The sequence below is a fragment of the Magnolia sinica genome, chromosome 14 (genome assembly GCF_029962835.1).
Source record: "Magnolia sinica isolate HGM2019 chromosome 14, MsV1, whole genome shotgun sequence".
In the NCBI taxonomy this organism is placed as follows: Eukaryota; Viridiplantae; Streptophyta; class Magnoliopsida; order Magnoliales; family Magnoliaceae; genus Magnolia; species Magnolia sinica.
This window is the reverse complement of record NC_080586.1, coordinates 76908305-76923345: the sequence shown is the minus strand read 5'-3', so window position 1 is coordinate 76923345 and position 15041 is coordinate 76908305.

Sequence of the window (15041 nt, the reverse complement as noted above, 5' to 3'; positions counted from 1 at the left end):
TTATATATTGCGCTTATAACTATCTTCGTGATGGATTGTCATTGAAATAGGCTTACGAGTGAAGGTAGTAATAAGAATCATCATTTTTTAAAAAAATTGTTTAACAGAATTTTCCTTTTTTAATGCACCAGTTGTTACATCGGGCCTCCACGTTTTCTAGAGTTAAAATGTATGATTGTGATCCATACTTTATCGGGTTCAACTTGGCCAATCAAATTCGATAATTGTATTTAGTAAGTGTCGAGATCTAGTTGATTGATTTTGACTAAGTTTTGTCAACGGTTCATGTGATGCAACACCCATAAAACCTTTTGGGCCAACTTTCAACCTGATTTGATAATCCGGTGGGCCATAGTAAAGAGATGTAACTTGAGGGAGGAAACTATTTCCTTCCACCATAGCCCGTCAAAGTTTCGGATCAAGGTAAAAGTTGGCCCGAAAGAATTTACAAGGTGTTGTATCACATGGAATATTCAAATTTTGAGCTTATATCACGTGAAATGAGTTCTCAAAAATATCTCGCCGGTTCTCATGAAAAGCACACTAGTTCACACGGAACTCGTGTAAACTTTTTGAGAACTCATCATACGTGATGTGATTTACATAATTTGAACGGTTCACATGATGCGGCACCTCATGAATCTCCTATGGCCCAACTTTTACTTTAATCCAAAACTTTAGTGGAGCATGGAAGAAAGAAAACAGTTTTCTCCCTTGATTTGCATCTCTTTTTGCTATGGCCCACCAAAGTTTTAGATCAAGGTGATAGGGTTTCATAGGATGCAACATCACATGGACTGTTCGGATTAAATACTCATGACACGTATGCAAAGGTGCGCACATGCGCAAGTTTGTAGGTGAGCATGCCTATATATATATATATATATATATATATATATATATATATATATATATATAAGAGAACAAGCATTAATAATCATGTCTTTGAAACGTGTGGAGTGGACTGTTGTGTGACTTTGAGATGTATGGAGAAAAAAATGAGTCCAAATATTATTATTTAGGCAAAAGTGATGATCGATTGACCCCAATTTCTACTATTCTCTATGAATTTTAATTGCCTTGATAATAGATGTCATTTGAATTGGACAAAAGGTACATGTAATCATGATTTGGTGGGGCTTTGGATGCACACTCTATACTCCAATAGCTCTAAAAGGCGCTTCCGTACACACTTTGCTCTCACAACCTTCCCCCAGACCCCTTCAACGGCAACTAACCTTCTCTTATAAGCATGGCTACTTCTCTCTCAGAATTCTCGTTGAGATGTAGTTTATAAAAACCAGATAGACAGTCCTTAAAGGAGCACCTATAGCTTTATAGATTGCCCTCGTAGTTATTGTCATGATAGAATGACAATAAAATGGGCTTTTGAGTGAAGGTAGTAATAAGAATAGTCATTTTTTTAAGAAATTGCTTATCGGATTTTTCCTTTTTTCATGCGCCAGTTGTTGCGCAGGGCCTCCAAGTTTTCTAAAGTTAAAATGTATGATTGTGATCCGTACTTTATTGGGTTCGACTTGGCCAATCAAATTTGATAATTGTATCTAATAAGTGTCGAGATCTAATTGATCAATTTTGACTAAGTTTTGTCACTATTGAGGGTCTGAAGATGTGGTTTGATTGTTTTTGTTCAAATGAGATTCAGGCCCATTGGTTTGGACTGTTGATTGCTCATGGGTTGGGTCCTTCCTTGCCAAGTTAGTTGGTTTTAAAAAATAAAAAATAAAATTAATTCCTACATTGGTTGGAAGTGTTCTTATCAGGAGTGATGTACATTTTGGCGGTGTGGAGGACTCAACTAGTTTGATTAAAATCGAATTAGTTAGGTCACTTGATTAGTTGATTTGATCCGTTAGATATTTCCATGACTATCCCTAATCCCAATAAACTTGCAAAACAGATGGGCGACATGGATATATAGTGCATATATTGAGGTTGGCCCTATGATCAGGGTCCCACCCACATTGCTAGTTCCATGGTGGTTGTTGTCAAGTCATGGGCAGTTAACCAATGTGGTTGTTGTCACCCATATATATATATATATATCATCGTTCGTTATCATCTCCACTCCTACCTACCTGCCGGTCTAGTTGATCTAACCACATGCTATGTGGCTCACTAGTATACCAAATCTTGCCTGTAAAAAAACTTAGACTGGTCGTGCATCGACCGCTTTCATCAAATGGGTGAGTCATGGTGGACTTGTCTGACTTGAGCCATCACCTGTTGTAGGCATCACATTGCCACACTACATTTCACAAATATTTGCACCATATCACCGCAAGAATCGATCTTAGTTTATAATATTTTGTCTTATCTTGGGAAATAGAGAACGTACATTTGTGCAAGTATGGAGGGTGCCTAACACCTTCCCTATTTGTTACCGTGGTCCCCTACTCATAATTTTCGACTGTAGATTAATTGTTATTTTAGGACAAAGAATCCATTGATTATTTCTCATAATGCTTCTATGGGGTTTAACAGACCATGCATGCAATAGCAAATGCATTGGAATGTAGAAAGACTTCGTTGCCCTATCACTTATTTAAATTTGTGAAATTTGCCCCCTTGATCTAACTATCCATATCACACCATGTGGTAATCTCATTATAGCAACCAATCCTTCCCCTTATAGCTTATTTTACCTCTAGAATTCGCATGAATGATAAAAAAACCATTCCAAAAGTTTATAAATACTCTATTATCGTTCATTCCCAATCTCTTACTATTAACCACTTGTCAAAAGGCTTAAGAATGAGAATGGGAGAGTGGGAGTTATTCCATCTATCCACCAAGAAGAGAGGAGTCACCAACCCATATCGACCCAACCTATCATAAAACCTTTAGCCACCTTAGCCATCTAACCAATTTGATCTAAATGATTCTTGCAATAAATCGTTTACCCACTTGCCTAGTCTCACTTAGCTTTATTCACATCTATACTTGCATCATCCGTCATCATCTCCACTCCAAATCACCCATTGGTTTAGTTAGTCCAAGTATATGCTATGTAGCTCATTGGTATACCGAATCTTGCCCATATAAATCTTAGACTGACCATATTTCAATCACTTCATCGAGTGGGTTAGCCGCGATGGACTTGTCTAACTTGAGCCATTACTTGCTATAGGCATCGCCTTGCCTTACTCTATTTCATAAGTATTTGCATCACATCACCAGAAGAGCCAATCTTAGTCCTAATATTTTGTCTTATCTTGTAAAATAGAGTCCGTACATTTCCCTCTTCGTTATTGTGGTCACTTGCTAATGATTATCAACTGCAGATTAGGAGTAATATTTAGGATAGGGAATCTGCTGAAATCATGAGCGATTGATGAAGTAGCAATTCGAAGTCAAATAAATATGAAGTACCCAGCCCACAAATATACTACAAAAGTTCTAAAATAGAGCCCTTGAGTGTGATCTGCCTACAATACGGCATCCACAGATCCAAAAAAACGAAGCATATCAAAATCTTCAGTATCCATAAATCCAAAAAAACGAAGCATATCAAAATCTCAGCGGGACCACACCATGTGAAATAATGGTAATTGAATACCACTATTAAAAACTATTTAAGGGCCATCGAATTGTTTATTTACCATCCAACCCGTTGATAATGTCATTGAGATCTGAGACGTTGATGAAGGGACCACAAAAATACCAGCTTGATCTACAAAAGGCCTACAATAAGTTTTTAATGGTCAATCACCACTGTTTCCTTTGGTATGGTCCACTTGAGATTTGGATCTGCTTCATTTTGTGTTTATGTGCTTCATTTTTAATATACTAGCTTAAAACCATCCGTGAAAACGGATGGGCGGTGTGGATGTAAGGAACATATGTCAATGTGGTTCCCACAGTCCGGAATCCATCGAAGCTTAAAACGACATGTCCAAACGGATGGACGGTGTGGATGTAAGGAACATATGTCAAGGTGGTCCCCACCGTCGGGGATCCATCAAAGCTGCGCCCACCGGGCCAATATCTAACATGTCGCCCAATCAAATTTCGCCACGTGGAGAGATGTTCAATAGCGGCACGGCCACCACGCAATCCGCGTCTAAACCGGCTGGCGTGATTTTACATCCACCGCACATATACTGTGGAGACAGGAGACCACCCAACGAGCATGGACGGTGTCCGGAGGGCATCACTTTCGCCGACTGATCGTTACATGGGTGGACCTCTCACGAGATCCACACCATCCATTAGGTAATTCGCTTTATCTTCACACTAGATCCAAAAAATCACGATGATCGAAAACTCAGGTGGGCCATGCCATTGGGAAATGTAGGGATGGCCACGCCCACCATTAATATTGTACTGGGCCCACCATGATATTTATATGTCATCTACTCTATCCATCCGATGCACCGGAAAATAATTAAAAAATTAGCCATAAAATGCAACCATGCCAAAACTCATGTTGGCCATAGCACCTGAATTTAGAGGTTTTATGTATAATATTATAATATTCCATATGAGGTGGCCCACATGGGTGTTGAATCAGTCTAATTTCTTAGGTTAAGGCAAATAAAGGGGTTATCTACCTGATGGACGGAGTGGATCTCATGAATATAAGTCTGTTCGTTCACATTAGAGAGAGTGAGGCCCTCCTAGTGGATACCTTCACGAGTTCTGCTAGCGTTTTCGAACCAGCGACACCAACCGACACGTTTGCACGCGTGGCAACAAGGTTCCTAGGATGATGCATCCCAACGTATTATCATACCGTACATCGGGACTTTAGTCTTTGAATCTGGTTGATCTTCCAATGATCCAAACCGTTTATATGACGAGTCTCATCTTCTACGGTGGAAATTTAATAACATAAAGCTCTATATTGGATTATTTATTACTTCGATAATTCATATACTTTGCCTTGAATATGAACGCTTATTATGTAATTTGGATAATCAGAGCGTAAAATATTCAATATGAGACTTTTCTTTTTGGAAATAGGCAATCAAATGTGACTCCTATCAAATAAACGGCTTGGATCATTAAAATACATACCACGATACAATAGTTCATGATGTATTCGAGCATCCGATGCGTCCACTCCACCCACTTGCCGGGGTATCATCATGATGGGAGAAATTTACGAGTGTGGACCCCACCTTTTATCCAGCGGTTGTTTTGAAGCAATTCAAACTTAGAATACTCACTTGGACCTCCTCGTACGGAGTCAGAATTTCAGGACGTAAATACCCCTCCTTTTGACGGAAACGGATTCAGTACTCCCCCGCCACCAGCTAATGCCGGACAGTTGGTGGTCTGTGGGCCCCACCATGATGTATACTTTTCATCCATGCCGTCCATATATTTTTCCAAATCATTTTATGGCATTAGACCAAAAATGAGGTATAACCAAATCTCAACTGTACCACATTACAGGAAACAATGTTGACTGAGCGTCAACCATTAGAAACTCAGGTGGAGCCCATTGTGATGTTTGTGAGAAATCCTCCCTGTCTAAGTTCATTCATAGGGTCACAAAGACCTGGATGAAGAGGAAAAACAAATTTCATAATGATCCAAAACTTCTGTAACTCCTAAAAGGGTTTCAATGGTAGACGTTCAATTCCCCACTGCCTTTTAGAGTGTGGTCCACTTGATAGCTAGATCTGTCTTATTTTTCACCTCAAGCCTTAATTCGAGTTCGCCAAATAGATGGACAGTTTGGATATAACACATACCTCATTATGGGACCCACAAAAATCAGTGGAGATTATAACAAGGGAAAAAGAAGGAAAAAAAAAAAAAAGAAGCCAGCGAGTTGGGGTCGACCGGGTTGGGACCCGGTCGATTGGGTTAGAGCTGAGTCTATTGCTACGGATTATAACCATAGCTAAAACTGTAGTGTTATGCACTTTTTTCTCTTTTTTATTTTTATTTTTATTATTTTTATTTTTTACATGGAGAACGTTTTCCTCCTTAAATATTTCTATAATACATAATTATGTAAATATGTATATATAAGTATATAAAAATATTTTTCTATCTTTTAATTCATTTCTTTGTCTGTTTATTTAACAAGCATACCTCCTAAACTAGAATGATTTACTTAACTTACCACATGATTTTGGGGTAGGAGAAGCTAATTTAGCCAGTCAACCTAGTTATTTTTCAAGATTACATCAGGTCATTGGTCGAAAATTCGTTTCATTCAGTTCGTGGTCAATTTCAATCACTTCGTGGTCAAACTAGAAATTGAGCGAGGCAAACATGAAATTGAGCGGGAAAAACAAGAAAGAACTTCATTTTTGTTATATTTCAATATAGGACTTATTACATTAGTTTATTATATTTCAATTACGTGCTAATATTTTTGTTATTACATTAATTTGTTATTTCAATTACGTGCTAATATTTTTATTATTACATTAGTTTATTATATTTCAATATAGGACTTATTTTTATTATCTATGATTTTATTAATTATATACGTGAATATTCATCATAAAGAACTTCATTTTTTCTTTAAAAAACTAAGCTAAAATATAGGACTACTCCTTTAAAAAGTCATGTAGCATAGCACGCAGTCTCTTTAGGAGAGAGAAATCCGACATATCTTGTTAGCTTGGGTCCTTGGAAATGATGTGGACAAATGAGACCCAACATTTGTCCCGTTGTTTTTCTTATTTGTCCCGCTCATATTTCAGTTTGTTCCGCTATTTTTCTAGTTTACCCAGCTGTTTTTCTTGTTTGTCCCGCTCATTTTTCAAATTGCCCAGTTGTTTTTCTAGTTTGCCCCGCTATTTTTCTAGTTTGCCCCGCTCATATTTCAGTTTGCCCCACTGTTTTTCTTGTTTGCCCCGCTCATATTTCAGTTTGCCCCACTGTTTTTCTTGTTTGCCTCGCTCATGTTTCAGTTTGTCCCGCTGTTTTTCTAGTTTGCCCCACTCATATTCCAGTTTGCACCGCTCATATTTCAATTTACCCCGCTATTTTTCTAGTTTACTCCGCTCATATTTCAATTTGCCCCGCTGTTTTTCTAGTTTGCCCCCGTGTTGAGGGTCAATTACTGCATATTAGACCCCAATTATTTTCTGGATTTACAAGCATGATGCCGGTTAATGACCTGATTTAATCGTATTTGTGATATAGAGTATGTTTACGAGCATGGGCTGGAAAGGATGTTAAAAGCATGGATTTAAAGCTCAGGCATTACCAAGGGCAAGGGACGGACTCCAGGGGACAAAGATCGAAGAAATTACACGCCAGGGGTCCGAGAAAATCGAGGAATTTAAGCTCAAGTGGCCTAAAAAGTGTCCAGAATGCAAGATCATAGGGTTCCCACCATCTGATCAGTTCGAAACTCCATACGTGGCCTGAGGACCATAAATGAACCGTACACGTAAAATTTCATCCATTGGATCGCTCTGGAAGTGTCCCAATGGACAGATCAGCCTATAAAATAGTGATATGGGGCCCACCTGATCTTTGGATACGCTTCAGTCCTGGACTCAACGTCTTAAATTAAAGGAGGAAGTGGATGGACGGAGTGGATTTCTCGAATACATCACCTGGGACCCACATCATACAGTGCATGTGCATAGCACACACACCAGCCGCGCCGCGCCGGACGGTCAGCCCAGTCAAAACAGGGCTGACCCGTCTTCTTCTCCCGCAGCAACAGCGGACGGACAGCGTCCGTCCGTTTTTCAGCAGTGGGCCCCACTCGCTCTCCAGATGACAAATCTGGACCATTTATCATATTCCCATGGTCCACATTACCAAGGCCTAGGTGGAAGAGTTTCAAAATACCAGCGACAATGGCGTCTCAACCATTTCAACGCAGGTTGAACAGCTTAAGATTGATCACGTGGGCCGCACCAACGGACGGCAAAAACCATACCTTCCTGACTGAAATTTCGAGGGGAAACCAGTGGACGGCGTGGATTTCCCAAAACGAAAGCTATGTGGGCCCCACCATCAGCCAGCGTAAGTGCGTAACGCACTCTGTTTCGCAACCAAACGCCATCCAGTTTTCGCGGCGAGTTGTGCGCTCGTGGGGGCGATCGGACGGCTGATCCGAGCCGTTCATCATGTAGTTCTGTCAAAACACCCCCAGAGGACGCTGTCCTTCTGGAAAGAAAGCAAAGAAGAAGAAGAGTGGAGACGCCGAACTCCTGACTGCGTGAGGTATCTCGCAGCAGAGGGCGTGCATGAAGTCTCCAGCTTCCGCAGCCTAATCCCTTCAGGACTCCACAACAGTTTCGTGAGGAGTTTTCTTTGGGCAGGGACGTGAGAAGCAAGATAAAATGAGGAATTTTGGAAGGAGAAAGGGTGAACGGGAAGCAACAGGAGGGACTTGGCTGGACGATTGCAAGAGAGAAAGATCCAGTTTTTTTTGTTTCTTGTTTTCTTTTCCTTTTATTCCTTTGATTGTTTTTCTGTGGTTCTAGCATGATCATGCTAGGCTAAACCTCTTAGCTGGGGCTAAGAGGTGAAGCTTGTAGCCTGATGGGAGTTTTTTTACTTATGCTTTTTTTTTTGTTTAAACTGAACTGATATTGCTTTTAGTTTAATGAAAGGAATGTTTCTTGTCTTTAATGGTCTGTTGTGACTGAAATTACAATGGATCTGCAATGGCCTTGAATATCTCTTTTTTCCTTTTGATGTATATGACGTCAGGAAGCCCTGTTGTTCACCATCGCCTCCTGGGCATGGTCGGATGATGATACCCTTCCTAATCTTCATACATTATTGATTGGTTGGTAATTAGTTTAATCCTGTTGTTTGCTTTGTCTCCTGGGCATGGTTAGATGATGGAATCCATTCTAATTCATATACCTTTCATCTTGTGAAGACTAGATCAAGTAAGTTTAGTTTGATTTCCATGATTCTTGATGCATGTAAAAGATCTCCTTGATCCCTACAAGTGGATCCTTTGAATCCCTAGTTTCTTTCCTCTGAATTCCTTAAAGTTTTTATATTAATCTCTCATCATTATTCATCAATTTATATTTGATTTAGATTGCATTTTAGGCTAGTTCTAGTTCTATTTAGTTTCAGGAAACGTACAAGTTTCAGTCCCTGTGGATTCGACCTCGGTCTTACCGAGTTTATTACTACATCACAACCCTATACTTGGGGAGTGAACACCATCGCAATTTTATACAATATCTCCTTAATGGCTCATCACCCGATTATTTTACCATAATTACCGTTGTGATCCTCCCATTTTTCCCATCAATCTCATCTGTTTATTGTTTAGAATTCACCACTCATAATTCAGTTTGTCCCGCTCATATTTCAGTTTGCCCCGCTATTTTTCTAGTTTGCCCCGCTCAGATTTCAATTTGCCCCGCTATTTTTCTAGTTTGCCCTGCTCATATTTCAATTTGCCCTGCTGTTTTTCTAGTTTGCCCTACTCATATTTCAATTTGCCCCGCTATTTTTCTAGTTTGCCCTACTCATAATTTAGTTTGCCCCGCTCATATTTCAGTTTGCCCTGCTCATATTTCAGTTTGCCCCGTTGTTTTCATGGTTGCCTAACTCATTTTCATGCTTGGGATGAGGAATGACAGAATCAATCTAAGATGCATGATGAATGAGATTGAGAGTGATAAAATGAAAACATCCATACACTACTGTACATCATAAACCAAAGTGGAAACACTTTCATTAATAATCTGAGTTAGTCCATTGTTCCCATACATACCTAACCAAGTGAAGAACATAAAGAGAAATTTCCAACTGTGCGACCAGTATATGGCCCACAACCTTTTTAAGCCCATTTTCTTTTTAGTTGCCAATAATACTCCCCAGACGTACGGATGCCCTTGTATATGATGAAAATGCCCCTGCTCTAAAACAGACGCCCCTTCCAATGCTGTCAACCCCATCTCCACCAAAAATCTGATTATTTCTTCTCTCCTCCCCCTGCTCCTTCATCCTATCTGACCGGATCTGATTCTCCGATTACTTTTCCCCCTCTGTGACTATCCTCCTTCCAGTAAAACGCTCCATTTCTTCATTTTTTATTTCTCCTTTGTCCAGTCGAGAATACAAACCCCATCGAGTTATTAATAGGTCCAAATCTTGTGATTTTTAAATTTGAATTGAGGCTTAATTATTGCGCGTTATCTAGAAAGGACAATGACATCTGGATAGCCAACATTTTAAAGACACTGCCTGATTGTTTCGAAAGTGGAGTAAGATGATTTGGGACCACGGTTGTTCAGATTTGAGTTGATGTGGTGAAAGTGGAGCGATTCTCAAACTTGGTGAATGAATGATGGTTCTCTGGTTCTCTTCTTTTATAAAATTTCATCATCTTAAAATAAAGAGAGTTCTGATTGCCTATGTCGTTTTGTTCTATTTAAAAACATCATAACGTTCAATTCTACGGATATTAGAAATGCCAATTGGATTGTGCATTTGTCGGAACGGTCACTTGATATCTACCATATGACGACCTTGGGCAACCGTGAATTAGATTGCTAAAGCATGATAGAAATGATGTAGATCCAGAGCTCAATGGGCCACATGATAGAAAATGAGCGGTTGGCTCAATTTCATGTTTGCCTCGCCAAAATTTCAATTTGACCACAAAGTGATTGAAATTGACCATGAACTGAATGAAATGGATTTTCGACCATCGACTCGATGGAATCTTGAAAAATAACTAGGTTGGTTGGCTAAATTAGCTCCTCCTACCCCAAAATCATATCTGGTAAGTTAAGTAAATCATTTAAGTTTAAGAGATATGCTTGTTAAATAAATATACAGAGAAATGAATTAAAAGATAGAAAATATTTTTATATACTTATATATACATATTTACATAATTATGTGTTATTGAAAAATATAAGGGGAAAAATGTTCTCCATGTAAAAAATAAAAAGAGAAAAGAGAAAAAAGTGCATAGCACTACAGCTATGGCTACGGTTATAATCCGTAGCGATAGACCAAGCTTTGACCCGGTCGACCGGGTCCCAACCCGGTCAACCCCAACTCGCTGGTTTTGTTTTTAAGTAAGTCAGATTATGGCTACGGATTTAGCGGCCTCTATGGCTACGGATTATAACCGTAGCCATATGTACCGCAAATCTGTAGCCATAAGTACTTTGGTACTGGGATCTGATAAACTGGGTCAGCTAGTTGGGGTCGACCGGGTCCGTTGTCTTGCCCACTTTTTTTAAGATTTGTCTCATTTTTTGTCTTATATCATAATGAGAGTAGTCAATTCATTTTTTTAGATTTGTCTCATTTTTTGTCTTATATCATAACGAGAGTAGTCAAAATGAATTAACATGAGACCCACATAGTTTTCAATAGTAAAGAATTCCTGCCCTAAGTTGTTGTGGGCAATCTGCATCCCTTTGGATTATAGGGAATTCATCTAACCCTAGGTTACAGGCAAGTTTCATAATTTTTAGACAATTTAGTTTGCATATGGCTCAATTGAGTTTCAAAACTCAAGATAAAGTTGACTCGACTCGAACCACTAGCTCGAGTCGAACTCGACTCGAAAGCTTTGGCAAACAAGCCAAGCCTCAATGTTGAGCTCGAGGGCAAGCTCGAGCTCAAGCTCAAACTCGAGTATAGCATGGACGAGTCAAGCCGAGCTTAGCCCACCTCAACTCAACTCGACTCAATGTACAACCCTAGATATAATGCAAAATCTGATAGACGGTGGATTTTGTGAGTTAGACTTTGAGATCGGAAATGTATCTTTCAATTGGACTCATTAAGCATTGTTTGAAATTTTATCATAAGGACGGACTCCAGGAGACGAAGATCGATGGAATTATGCATCAAGGATCCGAGGAAAGCAGGCCATTCACATTAAAGAGGTCCGAAATTGGTGAAAAATGCAAGATCACGGGGTTCTCGCCATCCGATCAGCTCAAAACTTTATACATGGCTCGAGGACCAAAAACTAACCGTACACGTCAAATTTCAGCCATTGGATCCTCGTGAAAGTGGCTGAACTAACAGATCAGTCCATAAAATCCTGATTTGGGGCCCACCCGCTGTCCAGATACGCTTTAACTTTGGCCCCCACGGTTCAAATGAAATGGAGAACAAGATGAATGGTGTGGATTTCTCATAATCATTATACGGTGTATATACTACACTTTTTGCACTAAGAGTGCATGGCAACACGACTCTGTTTACGTGAACTCTTTTTCTGTCATGAAACAGGGGCGCCGGTCGATCTCTATGGGCCACCATCATGGTCCAGATGACTGTCCATGAGAATCACAAGGGCCATATCATTCATGCATAGGTGGCAAATTTCCAAAAGTCCCAGAGATCCATTCTTGATCGTCCAAAAGCAAGATGGACGGTGAAGGGATCTGATACAATGGGCCATGCAGAATTTTAAGAAAACCCACCCTTCCTAACCAGTTTTTCGTCAGGAATCCAATGAACGGGGTGGATTTCTCTAAAAACTATACTATGAGGCCCACCGATTGTCACAGCGTTTCCTGCTTACGCATGGACGAGCGTCCGTGAAAAACGGCCACAGTGGGCCGTTCTGTGATCACTATCAAGGCCGGATCAGTGATCCGGACCGTCCAGAGGATTCTCAAGATAAGGAAGGTTCCAACCATGATGTCAGACGGGTAAGGTAGATGATCGGCCACTCGAGACGATTCGTCGAACCGGAACCATCCCTGCTTCGCACGCTGCGTAGAGCAAGCTTCCCAGCCGGCTTGTTTGCGGACTCCGGATCTCCACCAGTCCTGGCTGCGTAAGGAGTAGCTCCGCGTCCTATTTCTGGTAGGATTCCCGGAGGACAGCTCTATAAGGAGCGTGTGATCGAGAGAGAGAGGGGTATCCACGGTGGGCAGGAGGGAACGAGCAGAGAAAGGGGAGCCGGTTTAGTTTGGAACGAGAGAGGGAGTTGGTCAGCTGGAGGTGTGCACGGCTTGGGAGAAAGACAGGGACGTGGGGAGTTGCTGCTGGGCACGGCTTGGAAGAAAACGGGGCTGCTGCTGCTGCTGTGCACGGTCTGAGAGCTAGAGAGAGAAGTTTTTTTCTTCCTTTACTTTACTTCCTTGTTTTCTTTCTTCTTCTTCTTCTTCTTCTTCTTCTTCTTCTTTTTCTTTTAATTAGAATTTAGCCCGCATCATGACGGGCTAAACCTCTTAGCTAGGGCTAAGAGGTGAAGCTTGTAGTGAGATGGGAGACTCTGATTGCTGGGTTAACTATTTAATCGTGAATTGAACTTGATTATGGTTTAATTGTTAAGGGAATGTTTGTAGTTTTTAATGGTCTATTGTGACTGAAATTACAATGGGTCTGTGATAGCTTTGAGCACGTTCCTTTTCTCCTTTTCATGTTTATGAAGTCAGAAAGCCCTATTGTTCACCATCGTCTCATGGGCATGGTCGGATGACGGTACTATGCCTAACTTTCATGGCATGTTGATTGATTGGTAATTAGATTAATTCTGTTGTTTGCTTTGTCTCCTAGGCATGGTTAGATGATGGAATCCATTCTAATTCGTACACCTTTCACCTCTTGAAAACCAAATCAAGTAAGTTCAGTCTGATTTCCATAATTCCTGATGCAGGCAAAAGATCTCCCTGATCCCTACAAGTGGATCCTCTGAATCCCTAGTTTCATTTCTCTGAGTTACTTAAGTTTTAGATAATCATTCCGCAACTATTTCCTAAATTCTATTTGTTTTAGATCGCATCTTCGACTAGTTCTAGTTCTAGTTGGTTTCAGATAACGTACAGGTATCAGTCCCTGTGGATTCGACCTCGGTCTTACCGAGTTTATTACTACATCACAACCCCTGCACTTGGGGAGTGAACAAGTTTTTGGCGCCGTTGCCGGGGACTGATAGTTACGATTTTCTGAAATTAATTAGCTTTAGAATTAGGATAAGATTAGGATTTTATTAACTTTAGTTTTAGATTTTTTCTATTTGATTTTTAGAACTAACTTGTTTCCTGTTTTGTAGGATCCTGACATAAGTCCATAAATTGGTAATTCCTCCATAATCTCCTTACTTTTTCTATCTTTTAGAATTAGGGTTTGAATTTTATAGATTTTTTTTAATATCCTCCCATCTGTAGGAAATAGTTTAAAACTAGGTTATTTCTTAATTAATTTTCTACTTTTAGTAACTTTCTAATTTTAGAAACTAATTTGTTTCCTAATTTATTTTTAGAATTTGTGTTTAGAAACTAACCTTCCTATTTAGTAGGCCTTTAAGATAGAAATCTCTAATTCAGGTAAGCTCCTTCCCTACTGTCTATTTTTCAATTCTCTTTTAGTTTAGAAATTTCCACGTTCTTTTAAGAATCCCTTCTTTTAGAAATTAATTTACTGTTATTTTTCTTCTCTTTTTAAGAATCTAACTTATTCTTGTTTTATTTTGCAGGTTTTTAACTTAGGACTCCAATTTGGTAATTTCTTTCCAACTCTCTCTTTCTTTCTAGATTTTCTTTTCCTTTTTTAGGATTAGGCTTTGAATTGAGGGTGCGAGTGTTTCATGCCCAAGTGGGCCCGTGACAACACTCGACGTCTCTGATAAGGAGGAGTGGTTGAGGGGTTGACTATCCATCGCAGATTAGACACCGCTCGAAATCCCCGGAGTTAACTGGTTATGGCTGAAGACCAACCTCCTCTACTCCCACCCGGGGTGGAGGATACCCAAGATGAGAATGAGGTGCAACAGGCACCCCGCCTCGTACTTTACGAGATTATCTACAACCGGCGGGAGTGAGTATGCCCTCATGCATGATTTTTCCTGAAAACACAGGACAAATGGACATCAAGCCAGGAGTTATCCAACTCCTTCCCAAATTCCATGGACTTGAATCTGAAAGTCCATATTTACATTTGAAAGAGTTCGATGAGATAATAGCTACATTATGTTTTCCTAATGTATCTGAGGATACAATTAGGCTGAAACTCTTTCCTTTTTCCTTAAAAGAGAAAGCTAAGACGTGGTTACATTCACTACGTCCTAGATCCATTGGCACATGGAACGACATGCAGAGGGAATTCATAAAAAATTCTTCCCACATCATAAAACGATT